We start from the raw sequence: 24,973 nt of genomic DNA, 5'->3' as shown, positions 1-24,973 counted from the left end.
CCTGGTGGATATGGGGAAACTGAGGCACAGATAAACGGTGATGTGATTCCAGCTCCCACTGGGAGAAGGGAAAATTAATGTTGGTAAAAGTACTGCCAATGTTATGATATGTGCTGGAGACCCAGATAAGTGTATCAACTGCTTGGGGAACACAGGGAAAATGGAGATGGAAAATTTTCCCTCAGTCTACAACAATTTTCCCTCAGGTTGGTTAGTAAAGGTGTAACTGAACCTGAGAGGGGTGAGGGAGCATGCAACAGCCCACGTCTCCTCAGCAGATAGAAAGGAGAAGAGGACTTGCCTTAGAGGGAAGTGGGGAGATTTTAGCTCACCAAGGGTCAGGGACCTCTTAGCTGCTCAAAGTAGACTACTAAGACCCATTCTGAAAGGGGTCAACCCTAGTGTGGCTTCTCTTCCCAATTACAAGTACTAGGATCATAAGAGGATGTGGGGACCAATGAACTCTGCCCCTATTTACTCCTTCCCAGGGGGTAATGAGGGAGAAGATTTGCATGATGTAGATGGGAAACCTATAATGATTTTCAAGAAACTGTATATTGGTCTAATCATTAGACTCTTGCTGTATGAATGTATAATGTTTCACTTAATAACAGTAATGGCAGATGTTCCCTCTCAAAGAGGGGTCTAAGAACTTTCCCCTAAGAGCAGAGTCTACCTGCACCAACAAAAGCTTAAGAACACATGGGTACAATGGGTGAGTATCCAAAGGGGGGCTCTGACACTAGGCAATGGGACTGGGATTGGCTTGGCAAGGAGCCAGGGTCTGGGAGATGAGTACAGAAATGGGGAAGAGGGAAGTGAGAGCAGTATGTAGAAGGGAGGCTGAGATGTGATGTAGAATCAGGGAGGAGACTGGAACTGCCTGGACAAGGAGATGGGGGCGAGGAGGAAGGACAGACACTGATATTAGACGATGTATCTGGGAAGGGTATTGGGACAGGGGAAATGAGAGGGAGGGGTACTGGAGGCCAGGCTGCAGAAGAATGACAGACTGGATGATGACCCAGGAAGGAATGTACTGGGACTGGCTGGACAAGGAGACTGGAGACAAGGAGCTTGCAGGATTATGGGGGAACTGGAAATGGCTGGGGAAGGAGACTGACGCTGCAAGGGGACACTGTGATAAGGAGTTTGAAGGAGTGAGACTAGGGCATTTTAGACAAGGATTCTGGAACTGGAATTAAAAGCCTGAAGAGTGGAGATTGGCGAAGTGGGGAGACTAGGACAAAGTCAGGGATAAGGAAGAAACAAACCTGGGACGGGGCAAGTTTTAGAGGATGTGTTAGAAGGAGTCATACTCAGGGGGAATGGACATAAGAGTCTGTTTTCACTAGAGTCCACTGGAATGGAATCCAATATTCCTGAGTGATACCATTCCTCTGCTCTTGGCAAATCTGTCTGGTTCTGGTCCACACAATCTACTATTGCTATCAGTTCATTAGTTCAAGTGGCAGAGGTCTTAGTGGTGGATCTAAGGATTCCAACCCTGCTGATAGAAAAGGAGTACTTGTGGCACCTTAGAGATTAACCAATTTATTTGAGCATAAGCTTTCGTGAGCTACAGCTCACTTCATCGGATGCATACTGTGGAAACTGCAGAAGACATTATATACACAGAGACCATGAAACAATACCGCCTCCCACCCCACTCTCCTGCTGGTAATAGCTTATCTAAAGTGATCACTCTCCTTACAATGTGTATGATAATCAAGTTGGGCCGTTTCCAGCACAAATCCAGGTTTACTCACCCTCCGCGCCCCCCACACAAACTCACTCTCCTGCTGGTAATAGCCCATCCAAAGTGGGTCGCTATCTTAAAACAAAAAAACTTCAAATCCAGACTCCAGCGAGAAACTGATGAATTGGAATTCATTTGCAAATTGGATACTATTAACTTAGGCTTAAATAGAGACTGGGAGTAGCTAAGTCATTATGCAAGGTAGCCTATTTCCCCTTGTTTTTCCTACCCCCCCCTCGCCCCTGCCCCCAGACGTTCTGGTTAAACTTGGATTTATGCTGGAAATGGCCCACCTTGATTATCATACACATTGTAAGGAGAGTGGTCAGTTTGGATGAGCTACTGCCAGCAGGAGACTGAGTTTGTGTGTGTATGGGGGTGGGGGGGTGAGAAAATCTGGATTTGTGCTGGAAATGGCCCACCTTGATTATCATGCACATTGTAGGGAGAGTGGTCACTTTGGATAAGCTATTACCAGCAGGAGAGTGAGTTTGTGTGTGTGGTTTTTGGGAAAAAGGGAGGGGGGGTTGAGAAAACCTGGATTTGTGCTGGAAATGGCCACCTTGATTATCACACACATTGTAAAGGGAGTGTTCACTTTGGATAAGCTATTACCAGCAGGAGAGTGGGGTGGGAGGAGGTATTGTTTCATGGTCTCTGTGTATATAATGTCTTCTGCAGTTTCCACAGTATGCATCCGATGAAGTGAGCTGTAGCTCACAAAAGCTTATGCTCAAATAAATTGGTTAGTCTCTAAGGTGCCACAAGTACTCCTTTTCTTTTTGCGAATACAGACTAACACAGCTGTTACTCTGAACCCTGCTGATGACCTATGTGGGCATCTATATGTCGTCACATGATAGAATTTCTGATTTTTTGTTTGTTTTTTCTAAAAACCTAGGTTTTTGTGTGTAATTTTTTCCTATGCTAAAACAAACTTATTAGGGTTGCAAAGTCAAGCGTTCAAAAGATAGGAAATTGAGAATTAAAGTTTCCTATACAATCATACAAAAGAGATACAGCGGGGCACTGGCAAGTTTCTTCTACCCAGCAGTTACCACCCACATCCCCCTCCATGTGACAAGTCTACAGGGGGTCCTCTGGGTAGGACAGTTAATCTTCATGTGCATCCAGTTCTCTTCATCCCCACTGAAACTGCCAGTGAGGGTACATTTTTTGACAGGTGTGGTGGCCAGAGCTGGTCAAGAATTTTTTAATGATACATGTAACATCAGAAAATGTCCATTTGTCAAACCAAACACTGTGGGAAAGGGTTGCTTTTGACAAATTTCCCTTTTGGAAAAAAAGAAGGCAAATGACTTGTTCTGACACATTTAAAAGGAAAAGGTTCTGTTTTGTGAAGATCAAAATGGTTTTTGTTTGAAATTTAAGGTAATTCTCAAGTTGTTTTGTTTTGTTTTTAAGTTAAAACTCATAGATTCTATGGCCAGAAGGGACCATTATGATCTTCTAGTCTGACCTCCTCCTGTAAAACACAGGCCATACAACTTCCCCCAAATAATTCCTTGAAAATATATTTTTAGAAAAACATTAAAATATTAAAAAAAAACAAACAACATTTTTTTTGACCCAGTCCATAATTTTGAAGGGGATTTTTTATTTGCAAAACTTTTGATATTTAAACTTTATTCTCATTTGGGATTGGATTTTTTTTTTAAACCCATTCCCTGCTCAGTTTCTTTGCTGTCATTTTCTGTGAGCAGGATTACCTGTTTCACTAGCAAATGTTCTGAGGTTCCCAGTTCATTTCCCTTAGGCCACAGCAACTTGTCAGATGAACAGTATTTCCCTCATGCTATTCACCTGGGCTACGACTGCTTGGTGAAAAGCTCTGTGTTACCCACATTCCTTTGAGGTATTCAGCCCACACCTCTAAAGCTTCCAGTTTATGTGAGGATTCTTGCAACTCAGCAGAACTGCTGCCTCTGGTGCTCCTCATTATTTGCTTTTGTCAAGCATTTAAATATGTAACAAAATTCCTTTAGAGGAACTTAAATTGAAAAAAAAAAATCACTGCTGACTCTCCCACCTCTCTAAACTTATTAGTTTCTGTGATCCAGAGTGGATGATGAAGGCTCCAGATCAGTACCCTGCTCTGGCATGAAGGTCTGAGCGCCACTGATTAGCCTTGTTATGTGCTTTCCTCTGGATATGATGTCCGCGGTTAACATTTTTACCATTAAGTGGTAGGGTTCAAGGACAGAGGAACTGCAGTGAATGCAGGCTGTGAATTTCAATCCTGTGTGTTTACTCTGTGCCCTTGGAGAGATTACTTTTCAGCTATTGTCTGACACCCGCTGTGCACAGGAACATTCCTGAACCGTAATGCCAGATTCTCATTCTCCCTCAGTTAACAACCCAACATACCTTCTCTCCCCCCTCCCTTTAAAAATAATTGCACAGATATTTTCCTTTCTTTCTCCCACACACCTCACCAAGCATCCCTAGAAAAACTGGCTGAGATGCTGTTGCAGTATTGACAAGAAATGTATGAAAAGGAATGAAAGACGAAACACACATGTGAAAGGTAGCTAATTGACGCCAGCACAGAGCATGGTCTCTCCAGGTGCAAGATGAGACAAAAGGGAGGTGAATTTGGTGGCACTATAGAAAGACCTTTTCATAGTACAAATGTACTAGAGTTTGTATTACAGATACAGCTAACATCATTACACACATCTTATGATAGAAGATTACTACAGGAGTGAGACTCTAAAATATGGTTGTTACATTACTTGGAATTAATGGCTGGATTGTAAATTAATGTCCCAGGGCAAAGCAGAGAGTCATTTGTGTTCTAACTAACCAGTCATTAACCATGGTAATGGCCATTTTTGGGAGAGGATTATTGCTGTTATAACCATAACCAACATCACACAATATCAATCCCTGCTACTTTATTTCATCTGTTTGTTTGCTTTTCTGGACTGTTGCTAACCAATGTGTCTGCTTTGGAAAATTCGTCATTTCTCGCAAGATAATTATCAATTTTTCAACAAATCGATAAAAATAATACAAATTACAAATACAAATTATTTTGCTGTAGAGAATCATCCATTGTCTTGACATGTACTGCAATGTGTGAGGAAGAATTTTGTGATGGGGTCTGGCTGTCTCTGAAATATTAATATACCTTTCATCACATCCCTCTAGAAACTTGATTTCAAATGAGTTTTGAATGCCAGCCTTAGCGTTTCTCCCCTCTGGCGATGGTGGGCCTGGGATAATCGGTCCCACTAAGGCAGGGTCTGCCTTCCCCCTTCGGTGCTCCCTTGATTGTGTCTTCAGGGTGGGCCTGAGGTGTGGGTGTGGAGCTGCTGTTCACAGGCCCAGGGCTCCTTTGCTTCAGCTTCTTGTCTGGGCCAGACTCGTCCCGCCCCTGAGGTTGCCGGCCGGTGGACTCCCTGGTTGCTGCTTCCCCTTGGGGGTGGGGTGGAGTGCTGCTGGCCTGCTCCCGGGAGGCGGAATGAGGGCCTGTGCCCCTGCTGTTGCCGCTCCCACCACCTGAGGGGTCTCTTCCGCCTGGTTGCCAGACTGCCTGCTGGTGCTGCTGTCTCTGCTGCTGGGGGAGCATGCAGGAACCCTGCAGGACACTGTGGAGGAGGCCTCCTGAAGGACTGAGTAACTTTCCAACTTGGCTCTTCTGGTGGGGGTCTTGACTGTTGTTGAGGAAAGATGGTGTGGGGTGTAGCATGAAGCCAGTCCCCTGGTCCGTCTGTCCTCCTTACCCCCACCACCACCGTTGCCCCCTCCACCACCCTCACTTACCATCTTCCCCCGCTCCTTTGTCCGGGACTCAACTACTTGCCTTGCCCCTTTTCCACCTCTTGAGCCTGTAGCAGCAGCAAACATGGACTGGGCTTTTGCAAGCGCACGTGGGCACATGTGCCTATTTCCTCCCCTTAAACTGGCCCTCACCGGCCCTGCTGCTTTTGGCTGGTGGGCTTTCCCATCCTCTGTCTTGCCCACAAGTCTCTCTGCAGCAGTTTGCCCCCCTTTCACCTTGCTACCTATTTCTCCCTCCCCCCCCCTTTTTTTTTCCCCTGGCCTCCAGTAGCTTCAGTTTGCCTGCCTCGCCCCAGCCCCTGAAGCTAGTCTTTTCCGTTTGCCTGTGCTGCCTACAGCTTACTTCCAGCCTGTCTGTTTCTCCCCTCCCCACCCGCACTGGTTTGCCCCCTTGCTCCGTGCACCCACATCTCCCCCCCCCCCTCTTTTACATTGAATCCTAGTATTCACTGCACTCCCCAATGACTTTATAGTGCTTCTACTTCCCCTAGTGCAGCCGGAGGAGCCAGTAATCCCTTCTTGTGTCGGTGACTGTGTAATACCGACAGACCCTGGTCACCAGCAGGTGGGATCGAACTTGGGGCCTCTGGCGTTTAGTGCATGAGCCTCTACAGCATGAGCTAAAAGCCAACTAGCTGTTAGCTAACACTGTAGATCAGACTCATTTTAGCTCTATCTCTAAGTGGTCTTGGTGCAACTTGATGGGTCTGAACACCACACGCAAGAGGTATGAGTTACAACTGCACCCCTTCTTCCCTGCCTTGATAGGTGCCCCATACCCCCTCCTCTTCTAGCACCCTCCTCCTTCGCCTGCAGCCGAGTGGTCAACCTTCAACTCTGGCTTCTCTCCCACACCCCCCGGTGTTAGTCTTACGTCCCTACTGACTATGGCGGGGGATAATGCGGATGGGGCCCCTCAGGCGGAACCTGCTGTCCCCCCGTTCCATCTGTGGCTACCACCTCAACCACCGCTGCCAAACTGCCTATCATTACCCCCTCAGGGGCACCGGCGGCGGGGGGCACTGGGGCGGACTGCATTGCTGCCACGCCCCTTGTCTCCCCCGACTCTGGGGGAGCCCCTCCTCCCCCCCAGTCGGCAGGAAGGGCCAGTGGAATAAGAAGGGCCATTGGCCACGACATCCCTTCCCCCTCTCCCTGTTATCCCCGCCCCCCAGCTCTGGGGCTGTCATTCTCCCGGCCACCACGACGTACACCCAGGTGGTGGTAGCCCCCTTGCCCGCTGCCATGTCATCTCTCCTGGCCACCATCTCCGGTTCTAACTCTGGCGGCCACAGCCCCTTCCCCACCTTGGCCAGGAAGTATGGTGTCCGCTGCCTCCTGGTGCTCACCTTGCCCCACATGGAGACCTACGTGTGAGCATTGGCAAGAGTGGTGGGGCCTATGGCCATGGTGGCAGCCTGCAAGATGTATGGGAAAGTGGTCTTCCTCCTGACATCAGAGGCTGCCACCCAGGAAGCGGTGGACAAGGGCCTGGCAGAGGGGAGCGTGTATGTCTCTCTCCAGCCACTGGACGACCTGGGTGTACAGATGGTTCTGACCTCTGTCCTGCCCTTCCTCTCTAATGCCACCCTCTTGCCTTCCCTTTCCACGTTGGGGAAACGGCTCTCTGTCATTAGCCCTCTCCCACTGGGCTGTAAGGACCCCGCCTCTGTCACATCCTCTCATTCCGTCGGAAGGTGCAGCTTCAAGTGTCGCTGCAGCACGTGATGGAGAGGCGCTCGAGGGGTCCTTTTTGGTCCCCAACAGGGGACCCAATACCGAGTGCATTATTCCTTAGGGGAGGCCCAGTGCTACCTCTGCTGGATGATGGGGCATTTCTGGAGGGACTTCCTCCTGGCCCACCATGGAGTGGTGTCCGGGACACCTGAGTCCCGGCAGGGCGCTGGCCTTGTCACCGCTGGTGATCTTGGTTGCCCGGCATCCATAGTTGCCCCTCCTCTTTCCCAGCCTACCACTGCTCCACTTGGGCCTTGGGTGTAGCCTCCCCAGCACACCCAGATGAGCGGGCAGGCCGTGCCTCCACGATGTGCAGTATGGTGGGGTCTGTGGAGGAGGGTGCGACGGGGTTACCATTGGGTGTGGTTGAGGGGCTGCCCATGGGGGAGATTTCCCTTCCCCATGCTGCCTACCCCCCCAACACCCCACACCATCTCCCTTGCCCCCTGGTCCCACCCTGCTAGGCAGCCTCCTGATAGCACCTCAGGGCTGGGCCCTTGTTTGGGGGAAGCGGGCTAAGCGGAAGGTGCAGTCTCAGCTCCTCCCCACCAATGCGGGGGGACCGGAGGCCCCCTGTAAGACCAGGAAGGGGGTCACTGGGGCTGAGCCTTCTGCCTTGCCCCCAGATAAGCTCCAACCACCGGAGCTGGCTGGGGAAGTCATGGCAGCAACGAGGGACAGTACGGCCCCCCTTCTGGAGTCCCTTCTCATGGGGGCCTCTGATGGAGCCCCCCCTCACTCCCTTGCCATCCGCATACCCCGTCGGCACTGAGGCAAGTGTTGCCTTGGATACCGGCGGGGAAACCCCCAGGGTAGTGGGTGGAGACTTCTCCATTTTCGAGGAGATTGAGGCCCTGAGTCTGACCCCAGTCACCCAGCGGGAGGACGACCCTCCATCAGCGGGCCTTGATATGGGCGGCTTCACACCTCTCCCTCTTCCCTTCCCCCAGCCGCTGCTCCCATTCTGACTCCCGGGGAGCTCTTGGAATTATCCACCTGCTCGGCTGTGGACGGCATGCCACTAGTGGCCGCCAAGCCCACTGCGGCCATGGCCAGTGTCATGTGGCCGGGTCCTGAGCCATCAGGAGCACTCCCCATTGGAGTGGGGTGACCATTTTCCATCCCAGATGGGGGCCCCACTGTTGAACTTCCATCTCCTGATGCCATAGCTGCGGGCACGAAATCTGCTCTGGTGTCCGAGCCCTGCATCACCGAGGGGCCCCCTTCTGCTCCTGTTCCCCTCACCCCTGGGCCCATCCAAGAGATGCCACAACCCGGTAGCTTAGCTGCTGGGACCCGCAATCCCGGGTTTGACCCCCTCCCCGATCCTGCCCCTGATCCCAGTCCCATCCCTGTTCCCGATGCTGCTCCCATCTCCCCCCGATCACTTCCTGTGCTGATGCTGCCCCTGGAGTCATCTCGTTCCCTTTCCCATCAGAGGACCCTCGGGGTGGCCTTTGTGTTCCCCTGCCCAACCCCTTAGGGGTTGCTGTTTTCCCTCTGCTGCCCCCTCCTGAGATGGGGTGTGAGACAGCCTGTGCGGCGAAAGTTCAATGGGTGCCATGCTGAGGGTGTGCCCCGGCCTGTCTTAGTAGGCCATGGGGCTGTCATGGGGACCCCACTGGAGGATGGCCAGGGGCCAGTGACCCCATCCCCTGAAACACTGAAAGATGAGCTGTGCATTTTTCTCTGGGATATCTGTGGGTTCCAGAATAAGGTACAGATCGCTCTCCAGCACTGGGGGGATTTCCGTCCAGTCCTCCGGGCCATGAGGGCCAGTTTGGGGGAGTTCCAAGCAGCCATTAGGGACAGCTAAGTCACAATTACAGAATCCTGTGTGGTAAAAGTTACCTATAATTCTGGCAAAATATTATAGGTAAAAAACAACACTGGATTAAGTTAAACTAGAACTGGTAGAAATGATTAACAGGTCTCCAATTTTCTTAAAATGATATGATCTCTGCAGCCCATGTGTGAGTTTGTTGGTCTTCCTCTACCTAAGTATATGTATGGCCCCCATCATTGTAATTTTAGAGCAACTCACATAATAATGAATTTATCACCACAATATGCCATGGATGTATTTATTAACATTAACGTACAGATGGCATTTCCCTTACAGCTGTGTTTGTTTATTGTCCAAATCGTCCTAAATGTTAAACTTAATGACCACATTACTGAAAGAGTTGCTGCACTGCCTCACTAATGCAGAGAGAGATCTGAGATGGTCTGCAAGATAAAATCCCATTATACTTTAAAAATGGTCATTAGAATGGATTAGGTGTTGTAACATTTGCTGCTCACATTTATGGTTATGATCACAGAGATGGATTTAAGTTGTACAGTTTCCTGTTCTTGTGGAATATAAAATCGGAATTTGAATGGTCTTCAAAAGAGGGTTGTAAATTATACAGCTCTGGGATCCTTTTAATGTGATGATTTGGATATTCTGACTTCCTTGCATGGTTTGGTAGGACCAGTAGAAGACTGGCATTCTCCTCCCATTGACAACATCCATCATCTATAAAGAAAAGGGAACATGTAGTCAACCAGTACAGATGCAAAATATTTACGTATTAGTATTATGTTATAGTGTAAAAAAAATGCTAGATTCCTCCCAGTACAAGTAAGCCATGGTCTCTGTCTCAAAGTCTGTTATAAAAGAGTGGATTTAGGAGGTTGCATACATCTGACATTTCTATTAACACATTGTATAGTATGGCGGTGTAGGATACAAACTGGTAGAACTCTGGTGATTATATAGATCACCAAATTGGCTAGCACATGTTTAATGATGTTTCTGTAGCACTTTTCATTCAAATATCTCAAAGGGCCTGATTCATTCCAGTTGTCATTAATGGAAACTGCAGATGCTCAGCAACTTTTGAAAATAGGCCCTACATAACCATACAAACAAGAATCACTTCCTCTCTGATAACCTCCACCTACTCTAGCCTCTTTTCACACAAGCACTCACAGCTAGAGCCAAACTGTGCACACATTTGCCCGAATGTAAATCTGGAATAACTGAGTTGAAGTCACTGTGAGTCTGGTTTTACACCATGTAAATGAACTCTAATTTGGCTCCTGCTGAGTGTGCTTGTGAGGAGAGTTCAGGAATGGAGTTTTCTTGCTAAACCAAAAGGGAGGGCTGAGAGCCCTGCCAAATTCACGGTCCATTTTGGTCAATTTCACGGTCATAGGATTTTAAAAATCATGAATGTCATGATTTCAGCTATTTCAATCTGAAATTTCACAGTGTTGTAATTGTAGGGGTCCTGACTCAAAAGGAGTTGTGAGGGGGTCACAGTACTGCTACCCTTACTCATGCGCTGCTGCTGGCGGTGGTGCTGCTTTCAGAGCTGGGCAGCTGGAGAGCGGTGGCTGCTGGCCGGGATCCCAGCTTTGACGGCAGATCAGCCGCCAGCAGTAGCGCAGAAGTAACGATGACATGGTGTGACTTTACCACCCTTACTTCTGTGCTGCTGCTGGCAGGGCGCTGCCTTCAGAGTTGGGTGCCCAGCCAACAGCCGCTGCTCTCTGGCAGCCTATCTCTGAAGGAAACACAGAAGTATGGGTGGCAATATCGCAAACCGCCCCCCCCCCCGCTCCCAAAAAAAAAAAGGAAAAAAAAAAACAATTTTGCAACAGCCCTGCAAGTCCCTTTTGGGACAAGACCCCCAATTTGAAAAATGCTGGTCTCCCCTGTGAAATCTGTATAGTATAGAGTAAAAGCACACAAAAGACCGGATTTCAAGTGCGGAGACCAGATTTCACGGTCATGACATGTTTTTCATGGGTCTGAATTTGGTAAGGTCCTACACTTGTGTGTTGGTGTAGCACTTTGTGGTTGCGGGTTTGGCAGCATTATCTGAACTGTCTGTGAAGCCCTATTGGCAATGAAATCCTCATCGAGGATTTCAAATCTGCTCCTCTGCCAACATTTCAAAGCTGCTTATTTTGTAGTGGAATTTTATGACAGCAGGACTAATAATTATAAAGAGAGACCTCCCTCTCTCCCCTTAGTATCACAGGTCACTCAATTTTCAAGTCATTAAAACAATTTCTACTATTGGCATGCAAATATATTAAAAAACGCTCTCTCGTCACAGCCTTTTAGTCTTCACTGGCTAAAAGAGAAAAATCTTCTGAAAGGAGCTCCCAAGTAACCGCAGATTTGTTCACAATAAGCCTGGCAGGACCTATTTTGCCACCTCTTCAGGTATGGCCTAGAGCACTTGCGGAGTGGAACATGTGCCCTTCAGCAGTTCACAAACCCAGCCTGATGGTGAAAGCCACACTGAGCTAGGGAGATGACACCACAGCTGGTAACTAGAGTGCAAGGAAACACTCAAGTGAAAGAAAGCATCTGGGCACTTCGCCCCCAGCACTGATTATATGGGAATAACTTTTCAAATAGCCAGTAGGCAAACCCCCATCTGCGCACACCCGCGCTCGCTCTCTTTCTCTCTCTCAGATGCAGATGTGGGGAAAAAAATAAACATGACGAGAGACAGTGATAACTGCATGAAAACCAGGAAGCTGCTCTGTGATACTAAATTGGCTGGAGTGCTGTGGTAAAGAAAAAGCAGGCAGTGCTTCCTGCACAGTGCTGTCTCTATTAGCTTTTAGACAGGCTGCTCATTAGCTTTGCCAAGAGCAGCATGTTGGCTCAGGCCCCTGAGTTTTGTTTTGAGCCTGTTCTTAGAAGGAACCTTGAAATGGGCGAGTTTCCCATTGTTTTGCATTTATTCCAGAGCTCTCTTATGAACTTTCCAGGGCCTGAAGTGCTGTAAAGGAACTTGACTATCCTGCTGATCCTCTACCTCTTGTTGTTGTATTTACAGGTGGAACTGAGTCACAGATCTCAGTACCTGGATTGGGGATTTGAGTTCATATACATTTTGCTGTGTTCCTGGCCAGTTTTAACACGTTAATCAGCAGGTAAACACACACACACACACCTAAGTACAAACAAGTGATTTTTTTTTCTGTTTTCTGTCAATTAAACAAAGTTTTGGGTCAACTTGAAAACAAAACTTTTTTCAATATTTTGGAGAATATAAAAGAAAAGAAAAAAACAAACCAATTTTGGGAAGAACTGTTTTGTTTGACCACACACTATAGGCCTGTCTACACAGCAAAGAAAACCCCACAGCTGGCCCATACCAGCAGGCTCAGGCTCGGGCTGCGGGACTGTTTCATTGCAGTATAGACTTCCAGATTTGTCCTGGAGCCTGGGCTCTAGGACCCTCCCACCTCGCAGGAACATCAAACCAGGTGAAATCATCTCATGAAACATTGTGACCAGGTGAGAAGGGGTTTTTTGGCAAACATTTCACACAGATTTGTTTTTAGTAAAGTGTCTGAGAGGAGTTTAATTAAGTTTCCACTGCTCCTATGTCTTGTGCTGGCCTCTTAGCTAGAGACTGCATATCAGCTGCACCTATAATAGCCAGCATTTAGGTCAGAGTATAAGATCAAGTGATCATTTATATTCAGCACACTGGAAGCAACTCACTAGTGTGTTAGCTTCCGGATCAGATCTGGGCATTGTTTGTTTTTGTTTTTGTGTTTTGTTTTGTGTATTTCCTCTAAATTATAAAGCGCACGCAGCGCAAGCAGCCTTTTGTCAAGGAAGCCTGAATATACATTATAAATAACTAAAATATTGCCCCAAATAGTCATAAATAACACTTTGCTTTTAATGTATAATTAACACTGAATAGTAGCTACTAACACAGTTGAATAATAATGCCACATTTTAAGGCTATTTTTTGCCTACTTCAGCCACACAGTCAAGCCGTTAAAATATGTCCAAATCTTCCGAGTCTGGCACAGTAATTTTGAGTTACAAATTCCCAGTGAGCTCTTTAAAAATCTAATTAGTAACAACCATTAGTGTTGGCTTATTCCTCTGCATTAGACAGTAAATTAGGAGCATGTGTTTGCAAAGTAAACTCCTCTTAATGCATTCCGAATACTAACCACAGTGGTTTCTGCCCCCTTAAGCCCCTCAAGTTCCTCTGGTTTATCTGCTGGATTGAACAGTTCAGTAGGTTGGAATTTCACACACAATCCCTTTCGGTACACAAGTGCACACACAGTTCCTTCTCTTGCTACCTTTCATTTTGATTTTGGCTCCCACCAGCAGCCCTTTTCTGTGTGCACACACAGGGGAGCGTCTTCACTCACAGAACTGCTGCATGGCAGCTCTTCAGTCTTTTACCATATTTGTACTGTGGCCAACGTAATGGTGTCCTGATCCTGATTGGAGCCTATGGGTGTTACCTGAAAGCCAATAATAAAACTGCATGCTGGAAGTTAGTTTATTATTTTTAGGCAGTCAGGGACAGGAGGAGAACTGCTTCATCCCCACTCCCCTCTCTTTTCTTGGTTAGAGGGTATCAAAGCAGATAGATGTTATGTTTAACTTTGTTTCAATAACTGCAATTGCCAAGATGTGGAAGACAGCCCCATGCATGATAATCCTAAATAATCTACATTTCTAAAGCAATCACCACTTTGGCTTACATGTGCTATACTGATGTTAGAGAACACAGTCTAGCAACTTCCTCTCTGGCTCTTTGGCTCAATCATTGGCCTCTGCCTCGGTGCTTTATTTAACATTCCTCCACATTCAGAGGGTAATGTTGCACCCCATGAACATATATGTTGTGATAATTCATGAACGAGTGGCCCTCCAACTATGCTGGTTTTGGACATTGTCTCTTAGGCACATGCACATAATTCAACAGGGAAAAAAATAGCAAGACACAACATTTTTCTGTATCAAAAAATATGTGGGGTACAAACGTACCCCAAACATGCTGCATCAAGTACTTGTAGCAGTTCTATGCCCATGTTTGCTTCTAGTGAGAGTATCTTGTATTGTAATAGGTAACATATGCTAACTGATAATGAATTGCAGTGACAGTGGTTGTGTCCTACAGTCATCCGAAGGTAGAAGGTATTCCAGGAAGGCTTGTTCCTTCCAATCCGGGCTTGTTAGGTATCCTTAACAGAGTAGGCAGATGCTGGCTCTCTTTGCCTAACACTTTTTGAGGGAATTTTCTGTGGAAGTACTGTGCTCCAAACACTGCCAACTCAGAAGACTCTCTTGAGAGGATTTTTTGTGTTGCAGAATTCAGGATGGTGAACAAACAGGCACAATATTCTGCTTCTGACCTTATACAAATGATTTGAAACTCTGAAAATGAGTTGTCATCAGATGTCAACATATTAGATTATACTGACTTTGTGCCAGATCATGTTAAGAGCTGCTCTGAGAAGGAAGACCATGTTTCCCTTGATGGTTCATCTTTGCACAGTGGGGAGCTCATGTTTAGCCCCGGTATAAGACAGGAAGATATGTAGGTGGAGATAGTTTCTTCATTAGTATTCACTTACTTAGGATTTACTCAATGAAAATTTGACCTATGTTGGAACAATGTAATGAAACAAATTAGATATAGCCAGTGAGCTACATTCACATCACAGCAGAGAGAAATTATAATCAGGGGTTGCTAAGTCACTCTCACCCTGGTTTCCATTGTTCCAAAGAAAGCATTATTACTGACTTGCCAATCGATGTATCACAATGAGGTTGTAGAAGTAGACAAAAAGAAACCTCAGATAATTCTCCACTATAATGACACTAAAAATGGACCATTTTGCAAGAATGAACTCCTGCAGGTGCAAAATAAGAAGGTGGCCAATAATTCTTTTCTTCGATGTGCTTGATGTTGCTGGCATTGCAAGTTTCATCACTGCAACAATCCTGTTTGGCACCACACCCTGACAAAACAGATTCCTCTTCTGTCTCGGAGAATGAGCCCTATATACACATATAAAGAGATGAATCCTAGATACCCATCATCTGACCATGCCCTTCAAAGCAGCACTCTCGTCACTGGGCTCCCACTGAAAACCAGTCACCATGTTGGGTAGTCAAGTAGTAGAGCTCTTTCTCCAAAACAGGTGGTTTAGAGTGCACGTGAGCAACTGCTGTAGCTCTTGGAAGTGTCAGATCAACATCCTTCCTCCAGGCTCAGTTCTTTCACCAGTACTGTTCAATGTGTACTTCAGCAACCTCTCGCAGAAGTTTATCTATGCTGACAACATCTGACCTTGGTAGCTGCAGCAGTCCTTCTCAGAAATTGACAAGCTCTTGAATGGCAGACTATTGTAGTCGATGGAGCCTGCAGCTGAGCTTTTCCAAAAACATTTCTAGTGTGTTTCATCTCCATAATGCAGGTGCAAACCATGCCTGTGGCATGATCCAAACGCAGTTTACTTTCTACCTTCCTTTGGGAACTTACAGTGGGATCATCCATGCAGATCAGACAAGCGTATATACTACATGATAGATTACCTACAGTTGTATGGTGTGGACAGGTATTTGCTTCTTTTTAAACAGAGAACAGCAACAAAGCTCCTTTCTTGGGAGATCTTGATGCCTCTGTCAGAAAGAGGAAAAGTTCAGTTGGAGGAGTTGTTTGTGAACATTGAATTGCCCTGCCCAGTTTCTAATCTGAATCAAGGAATTTGTGCTAGTAACCTGTACAAAATCTTATCTGTTTGCTCCATACAAATGACTTCTAGTCTCTGAGGTAAGTATGACATAACTGGCAGAGAACATGCTGGGTGAGAGAGAGAGAGAGAGCCTTTAAAGCTATTTTATATTGTTAATGTACTGAATTCCCTATTACCCTGGTTACAGGGGGAATTCAGCATGTATATCTAGAGCTCTTTAATTTACACTAAAATAGCTTCGCAGGTCACCTTTAAGAAGCTCAGCTGGCAGTTGCTATGGAACACACACACACTTCTCCCTAATAGGGGCCATACTGACTATATTATAGACGGTACATTTTCCACACTCTTCCGCTGACCATGCTTAGAACTCCCGTGAACATTACAGAGGCACCTTACAGAATTTTTGCTACTTTAAAGTATGTCTACACTGAAATTAAACACCCGCAGGTGGCCTGTCAGCTGATTTGGGCTCGGGCTGTAGGGCTGTAAAATTTGCAGTGAAGATGTTTGGGCTTTACACCACTAGCATATGGTTGTCCCTCAGGGACCTTACACCAGTGGAAGATTTGTTGCTGTTCCATTCCCCCTTGCCTCCTCTCGTTCCCCTCCCTGTCCTGACCACACAACCTGCCCCCTCCTTGCCTTTATGCTGGGGTTCCTGGAACAGCTGGCGTAAAAGGAGGCACAACTGCCTCCTCTACTCTACATGTATGCCAGTGGAGAGCTCTGTTGTGCCAGGAAATGTTCTACTGTCCTCTCCAACCATTTTAAGGTCCCTTTGCAGTGAAAAGTGGCCTTAGCAGACTGGAAAATCTGGCTTGTGCTGCTACTACCATCGTTGCTAGTGAAATACTTTCACAACACCAGAGAAAAGACTGTCTAGAGATTGCATTGTTGTAGGGGACACAAGAGCCTTACACTTTGTTCTTTTCAAATGTGTAATTTGGTACAGATGTGTCAGTAGATCAGTAATTATTATTGTAGAGCTGTGAGCCTTGTGGTCTTGACATGCAAAAAAAAAAAGAAAGTTGCCTTGAGGCATAGAAACGCTATGTTCCAATGGGATCTGATTACTTTGCACAGCAGAAGAAGGGAGTTAACTGAAAACCAGCCAGTTGCCAAAGTAGGAAATAATAATTCTGCTATCTATCTGAAGATCTAAAAAGTCCTTTATAAATGTAAATTAATTAAGCCTCCAAACACCCTGTGATATAGGTGGGAAGAAACCAAGATATGATTAACCAAAGTGGGCAATAGGACCTGACCTATATCTCCCAGTCTTGTGCCTTCATGACTAGACCATCCTTCCCGCAAAGGGAAATTATTTGAAGTGCTCTGGCTCTGTTGAACCTGCACTACATGTTAGAACATGTGGTGGCTGGTTGGTTAGGTGAGAGCTCAAAACATCTTCTCCATTATTGCTCTGCTTATAGAACCTTTGAACAGTCCCTACATTAGATTTATTTGTTATGGGTGAAATTCAAAATGCCTGCACAGAAGGCTAACACAAGGGCTATGCACAACTTAGTGCTCAGAGGGTAAGTATCACCTAGGACACATCAAAAGGTAGTTATGTTGTGAAACCAATAAATGAGAACACAAATGGTACTGCACTGCAAGAATGTATTAACATCTTACAGTCATTCTCAATATCTTCTGTTTGCAGAGTACTTTCAGAAATCCTCTTGTTGGCCCCCTAATGTCTCCGTCTTTGACAGTCCTCACAATTTTTTCTGTCATTTTGATTGTCCGGTGGACTCAGGGTTCTTGCATCATAGTTTGGTATATGTATTATTCATAAGGATACAGCAGTGAAGATCCCAGAAATTACTTTTTTAAGTATAGGGGAGTGATTGCTGTTGGAAAAGACATTGGGTGCCATCTCCTACAGCTGTCACTATTGGCTTCATATCCTATTTTGATTGTACCAGAGAGAAGAAGGTCAGAGAACAGAGAGAGGAAAGCCTGGGGCAAATAAAACTTATTGTAGCTAAAACTATGACACCCTTTTGAAATGATCTCCTCCTCCTCCTCCTTCTTCTCAACAATATCTATGTGAGATTTGATTTTTAAGTCTTTCTATTATAAAAGGAGATCTTAGATTTTGAAATATTCAAAGTCCCTTGCCTTACCTAGAACTGGGCAAACTATTCATAAAAAATTTTAGTGAGAGAATTTAGCCCCCCTCCCCAAAATAACTGTGAGCAGACTCTGATTTTTTCTTATATAATATATTACTAATCCACATATTGTTCAAAATGCTTCAACAAAGACTTTTACAGACTTTATTTAAACCTCTGGGAGGTTCAACCTATTAATTCTGAAGATATCTTCAACTGGTTGCTGTTTGAGCCACCTAAATCACATGGTGGTGTTTCTACTTCCTAATTGTATGACTGACATTTGTTATGAAGAGGAGGGAAAACAAAGATCTTACAAGGTGGTGGCATGCAAATGGTCCCACAAATGTTTATTAATGTAAATATTTGTGAAACTTTTTTCCCTCTCCTCAAGCATTTTTTGGGGGAAAAATAGTACACAAATGCCAACTGATAATGAATAAAAGGGTTGTAAATATCGTTGAAGTGAATCCAGTGGTATTTTGCAAGGGATTTTTTCTTCTTTTATTTCCACTGACCCAGCTCTATTTTTCACCAAGAATGGACTAATTGTTTGAGTTCCACTTCTTAAATAACAATCTGTCCCATCTTTCTGTTTACTTATAAACTTTTTTTTTTTATTTTATCTAACACAAACTCTATCTGACAGATATGTCTGTCCCATCCACATTTTCTAATGAGGGCTGTGTTTTAGGGACAAGCATGAGGTTTGTAGTGAAATAAGAGTTTTCAAGGACTTAAGGTGAACTTCAATTGTAATCATAAACATCACAAATTTCAGAGTAGCAGCCATGTTAGTCTGTATCTGCAAAAAGAAAAGGAGTACTTGTGGCACCTCAGAGACTAACAAATTTATTTGAGCATAAGCTTTCGCGGGCTACAGCTCACTTCATCGGATCATCAGATGAAGTGAGCTGTAGCTCACAAAAGCTTATGCTCAAATGAATTTGTTAGTCTCTAAGGTGCCACAAGTACTCCTTTTCTTTTTGCCATCACAAAGTTTGCCAGAGATGTCCGTCACCCCACCCCTGGTCTATGTCCATAACTCTTATAGGCCATTTGCTGTAAGGGCTGATTATTTTGTCAAGTCATCTGAACTTGAAGCAAGACACTCTATTGTGCCTGTATAATATCTATCCTACATAGGCAAAGGCCTGGAGTTAAGCACAGGGAAATGCAAAGTGAAATATCTTGTTTACTTCAAAAACAAAGAGCAGCCAATTTAAGACACTTGACTTCAGAACATAATGTTATGTAGAGTTAACGTTGAATGGATGTTGTCAGTAAGAATTAATCCTGTGCAATATAACTAATGACTATATCAGTCAGTAGATTGTCATGGTTAACAGGACTAATTGCACCTATGTCTCCTTTCTGGTCTCTGAGTGCACTCATTGAGGTGTCAGGCCTTATGTCTTTACTAGTCCTGGGGTGCAATTCCATAGTTAGTCCACACTTAGATCAGGCCCTGGGCTACCGCACTTTGTGTCTCAACCATGCATACCCAGCAGGACTGAGTTCTGCAACCTGTGTTTCTTCCCATCAGAAGTGCGACCACTGATATACAGTGATCGGATAGCCTTCCTAAGACCAAAATATTGTTAGTTTTTAACAGCAGAAACAAACATTTATAGAGAAAAGGATTTTTAAACCGTCTACGCTCATGTCTATCTTACTTAAAGGCTTACCAGCCCCTGAAGGGAAGCTAGACGGGAAGCCTAACTTCTTCACCCACCCCACCAAGTGCCTGTCTCAGTCTTGTTCCCCCAAACTACTCCCCTGAAAAAATACACCTTTCCCATGAGAGAGTCCCTTTTTAAACTGCTGTTGGCCTTTTGATGTCTGGTGTGTGCAGGCCTTTTCATTTAGTAGCGTTGCTTAGCAACCTTCAAATGTTTGCAGAAACATGGCCTTTTCTTGAGCTGTTCTGTTTCTTTCCTGCTTGTTTTTCCTTACATCCTGCTATTTAACTAAACTGATACATATTCATACAATAAACTTGAATAACCAGGTCAACATATGGTATTCAAAAATAACTACAAGGCACCTCCAACTCCATTACACGCATTAGAGTATATATGTGCATAGATACGACTGAAACTGCCAGTCAGTGGGCTGTTGAGTATAAAATAGTGTGAAACGTTCATTGAACTCCCAAATACTGACATGAGTGACTTATTTTGATTTGGGGATAAGAAGGAGGTTATGGATTTTTAGGAAAGCTTTGAGGTGTGTATTTAAGTATTTAGATGGGTATATTTAAGGGTATAGAGATAATTGTGTATGTATTGCACTTGTGCATGCTCATAGCTCTACTTTCTACCAGACTGAAGCAGAAGTACCCATGTGTCCGATGTTGGTAATAGCTAGTGGATATATTTTTTTAGTTCCCAAAAGGGCAGAGGCCTGTGCTGGTGAAGCAGAGGGTCTGAGTTCTATCCTTGCTGTTGGCGTTGCATTTCAAAATAACTGTGGTGTGCAGCATAACAGTATTTTGGTTACGAGTAGATCTGGTCATCTACTCGTAACCAAAATACTGTTATGCTGCACACCACAGCTATTTTGAAATGCAGCTGTGGTAGATCTATCAAAATGCTCTTGCCAAAAAATATGGTCTCTGCAAAACTGCTAGTTTTTTAATTTAGTTTTCACCAGGAAAAATTGAAATGAAATATTTTATTTTGCATCAGGCTGACCCAAACTGAAACATTTTGGTTTGTCAACCCCCCTTTTTTTTTAATAGGACTTAAAATTCAACATTGATTACATATTTGGAGATAATCACTGCCGTTTTTGATCCATTTACTTCACATTTAAAAGTCAGACGATAAGATTCATATTTGTATTTCTCTTTTTGAATTTTTTGTCAGTATTACCAGTTCTATTTGGTTGCTAAGATGACTTGCTATGTATAAAGATCCAAACCCTTTGCCAAAAGGAGTTATAGTTTTCTGATTTATGTTAGGGCAACAGTTCTGAAGAAATAATGGGCTATTCTGATGGCTAACAATGGCTAATCATGGACTGTTTGTCAAATGGAGTATAGCCCAGAATGAAGTTAAGCCAGGGAGAAAGCATTGTGTTGTGGTTACAAGGCCAGGTCTTGACATAATAGTCCCATAGATTTTTGAAGCCAGAAGGGACTAGTAGATCATTTAATCTGACCTCCTGTGGAACACAGGTCGTGAAATGTCATCTAGTTACTGCTGTGTTGAGCCAAGTAACTTGTATATGACTAAAACGTACCTTCCAAAATGGCATCCAATTTTGATTTGAAGACTTCAAGAGAGGGAAAATCCACCACTTCCTTCAGTTGTTTGTTTCAAGAATTAATCACTTCTATTGGTTCATGTTTCCCTTTCTCGACTAGGTTAAAGAGCCCTTTCGTGCCTGGTATTTTTACCCCATTAAGGTACTTATACAGTGCAATCAAGTCCCAGTCTTCTTTTTGATGAACTAAACAGATTGAGCTCTTAAAGTCTCCTAGTGCAGGATATTTTATAGAGTCCTTGATTTTTTTTTCTGAACCCTTTCCAATAAAGTGGACACCAGAACTAGATTTAGTATTCCAGTACTGGTCTCAACAATGACGTATACAGAGGTATAATCCCCTCCCTACTTCTACTCATTATTCCCCTCTTTATACATCCAAGGATCACATTAGGCCTTTTCCCCCACAGCATCTCATTCTCAGTTAAGGAGAACTGGATTTTATTTTTTAGCTCTGTCTTTCCCTGGGCAAATCAATGAGTTTAAAATGTTCAACCTGGGCTGCCTACACCTAGGCACCCACGTGCGTATTTAGGCACCTAAAGGTGGACTGATTTTCAGAGATGCTAAACACTTAGGGGATGTCAACACAGCAATTAAACACCCATGGTTGGCTTGTGTAAGCTGCAAACTGAACTGTCTAAAATGTGGTTTATGTTTAATATTTGCATTTTGCCACTAGATTATGAGCTAGCTGGTTATTATGTTGGTACTATACATACTTGTTTGTTATTAGCTTACTCCACATTGAGCTTGCAAATTGCCTAGCCACAGAATGCAGGACACGGCTACAAATAATGAGTGACATTGCAGTTCTGGAAAATAGGAGGTATTTCATATGCTTGTTCATTTTATTTACAAATGAAATTATTTGGCACAGCCAAAAAGTGGAGTATAGAAACAGCTATCGGTACTAATCAAAAGTGATGCACTCTCAAGGATACTTGGAAGGTCTTCTCTCCTACTCCACCCTCACTTTCCTGTTCAGATTATCTCTGATCCTTAACTGATCAGCTGTTTGCCGCAATAGTTTGATGAATCTTTTCAATAAAGTAGAATAATTGTAAGGTTTTGCTGCCACTGAGTTAACCCTATTTTAAATATTTAATTGTCAAGACTTTAGTATGTCTCCATTGATCCCCCTTTTCATACTAGTGTACACGATTCAAAAGTGGTGCCCTTGGACTCCATTTCCCCCCCTTCTGTATATTACAATCATTATTTTATGTCACCCCACAAGATCCAAAGTTAAAAAGTACTTACAGAGTCTTAGACTAGCAATGGGCTATTTAACTGATATACACAACAGAGAACAAAAACTGAATTAGTCCTCAAAGAAGAACAGCAGCTAGAAAACTGCTGAGCTCATTGGAACATAACTTTGAAAACAAAATGTCAATGAAAAATGAAAACACAACAAAACAAACAAAATCCTGCTTTCCAGTTGTCTCTGACTTTTATGTTGATATGAATTTACACTTATGTTCATACCATGTCCTTGTCTATGGTCATAAATTGTGTCTCTTGTCCCTTGTCTAAGTCTTGAGAATGAGGGTTGGTTTTCCTTTATAGATTCAGCTCATAGGCTACCTGCTAGTCAGTCTGTGGGAAGTTCTTTATATTAAAAAATCAGATCTATCCTCCATTCATCAGATGAACCTGGGACTTCATTTCCTGTCAAAGCACAGCCTCCACTCAGCCCATTTTAAATGAATTCCCTTTTCCCTCAGGAAAAATATTAAAATGTGCATTTCATGTGTTTTCTTGCCAGCCACCTCTTCTCCGTTCTTGGCATTTACTCCTTTCAGTCACTTGCAGTCAGTTAGCATGGCTTACCCCTAGACTGGCCAATCTTACAAATATGTAGTTCTTTAAATCTTTGCTTATTGGACAGTCCCTTGCACCTTCTAATCCTGTCTACTCTACAATATGAGCTGAATTGCATTGTGATTCAAGAAGGGGAAACCTGGGAAGGGATAGCAATTGCTGTCAGTTTAATCTCTGAGCATAGATTTTGACCTTTCGCTCCATGCCCAGTAACCCCTCAACCCTCAGAAACCCTCCTCCTAAAATGAACTGGCAATATACAGTATTCTGAATGCCAGTAAACATGATTTGCTGACACTGCTGGTGCTTGCACCTGTGGGGTTCCTCCTGCTCAGATGTGGAATTCAACATTCCTTTCTTTTGGAAGAGCAATTTCTGAGGCAGAAATTGAGAAGTCAAGATTTCATGCCCCTGCTTTTAAAACTATGCTCCCCTTTCCCCATGTCACCCTTCCCTCTTGGCATGTAAGATGCATCTGAATGTTACCCTTGCTTTCCCTTGATTGAGCCAGCAAGTAAGCTTGTCACTGCATGCTAACACAGCTAAAGCAAAGGACAACATGTTTGCCTGAATTATTGTCTGATCTGCTGGTTCTCAGATTGTCTAGCTGGGAGTTCTCATTTTTTTCCCTGTGTCTCTTAGTTCCATCTCTTAATCTCTTTATAGTACACTTTGTCCTTTCCCTGGCTTTGTTTATCCAGGCAGGTGATGGGAGTCACTCCAGCAGGGACACTGCAGACATAATGGTTCATTGCAGAGAGAGCTGAAGGCAATGGCCTTGAAAGGCATCCACCTCACTTCTATTCTCTACTATGGTCAGAATAATTTTTCCTGTAGTAAGAGTCTGTTTGCTGATACAGTCCAGTAACTAAGATTTCTGGCCTGCATGTATCCCTGGTGTAAATCACTTATTTGTCTGCAGTGGAGTTATATCGGGGATGAATTTAGTTCTCTCTCTCTTTAAATAAAATTCTTTCCTATTCCTTGGTTTTCTGATTTTCCCACAATATGGAGTACTGAAGCACTGCCTTGGATCAGCTTTTTATTTTCAGTGTGATATCTGCAAATAATTGTTTCCAAATGTTGAGATAAACTGCAGGTAGCAATAGGATGAACTGCATTAAAATGTGTATTGAGGTTGTGAGTTCCTCTGGTATTTTGTGGAAGGAGCTGAACATGAGAGCTGCCTGCAGTGCAAATCAAGGCTTTTGAACAGTTGCTGAAGGGAAAGCCTCAGGTAGAAGAGGTGGGAGGAATCCAGTTTTGTCCATTCAGCTTCATCTTTTTGACTGTGTGAGGAGAAACAGAAATCCCAAGAGTCAGCAGAGACATACAAGCCAGTTGCATGGTCATTATTCATTACCCAGATGACTTTGGAAGGACCTGAATGTGAGAAATAATAAATGATGTAGCTAGTCCTGGTACCATCAATATCTAAACCCACACAAAATGGCCAGTGGGGGAAGGTGGGTTGAGGACTCTTATGACCGTTAGCCCACTGGGTAGGGCACTCAGTGGTGATGTGGAAGACCTGGGTTCAGTTCCTCTCTGTGCCTGAGGTGGAGGTAAGGACTTGAACTTGCATTATCCACCTCTCAAGTGAGTGCCCTAACCACTAAAACAGCTTAGGCTCCTGGAGAGGGTTCCAAGCTGTGAATCCCAAGTAGAGATATGTGCCTTCTTCTGGTCCAGACTTCAGTGCCTAAGTCAATGAGAGGAACCAGGGTTAGGTCACATACCTCTCTTCAGGATTTCCTATTGGCTACAGTAGGTGGCTCTCTGATCAGAGTGGTTGTTGTGAATCCCAGTTTTAAGCACCTAACTCTCCCCATGTATTGTAAAGGGAGTCTAAGGGCATGACTGCACTTGCAGATGTAGAGCGCTTTGAGTTAAACCAGTCTTCGTAGAGCACAGT

General features: G+C 44.4%; 1 protein-coding gene across 9 annotated transcripts in view; it reads left to right on the top strand.

Annotated features, from left to right (window-relative positions):
- The window catches only part of LRRC4C (leucine rich repeat containing 4C), an 850,059-nt gene that overhangs the window by 251,537 nt on the left and 573,549 nt on the right, over positions 1-24,973 (top strand). The window lies entirely within an intron of this gene.

Source organism: Lepidochelys kempii, chromosome 6 (assembly GCF_965140285.1).
Source record: "Lepidochelys kempii isolate rLepKem1 chromosome 6, rLepKem1.hap1, whole genome shotgun sequence".
In the NCBI taxonomy this organism is placed as follows: domain Eukaryota; kingdom Metazoa; phylum Chordata; order Testudines; family Cheloniidae; genus Lepidochelys; species Lepidochelys kempii.
This window is presented reverse-complemented; position numbering and strand designations above follow the sequence as displayed.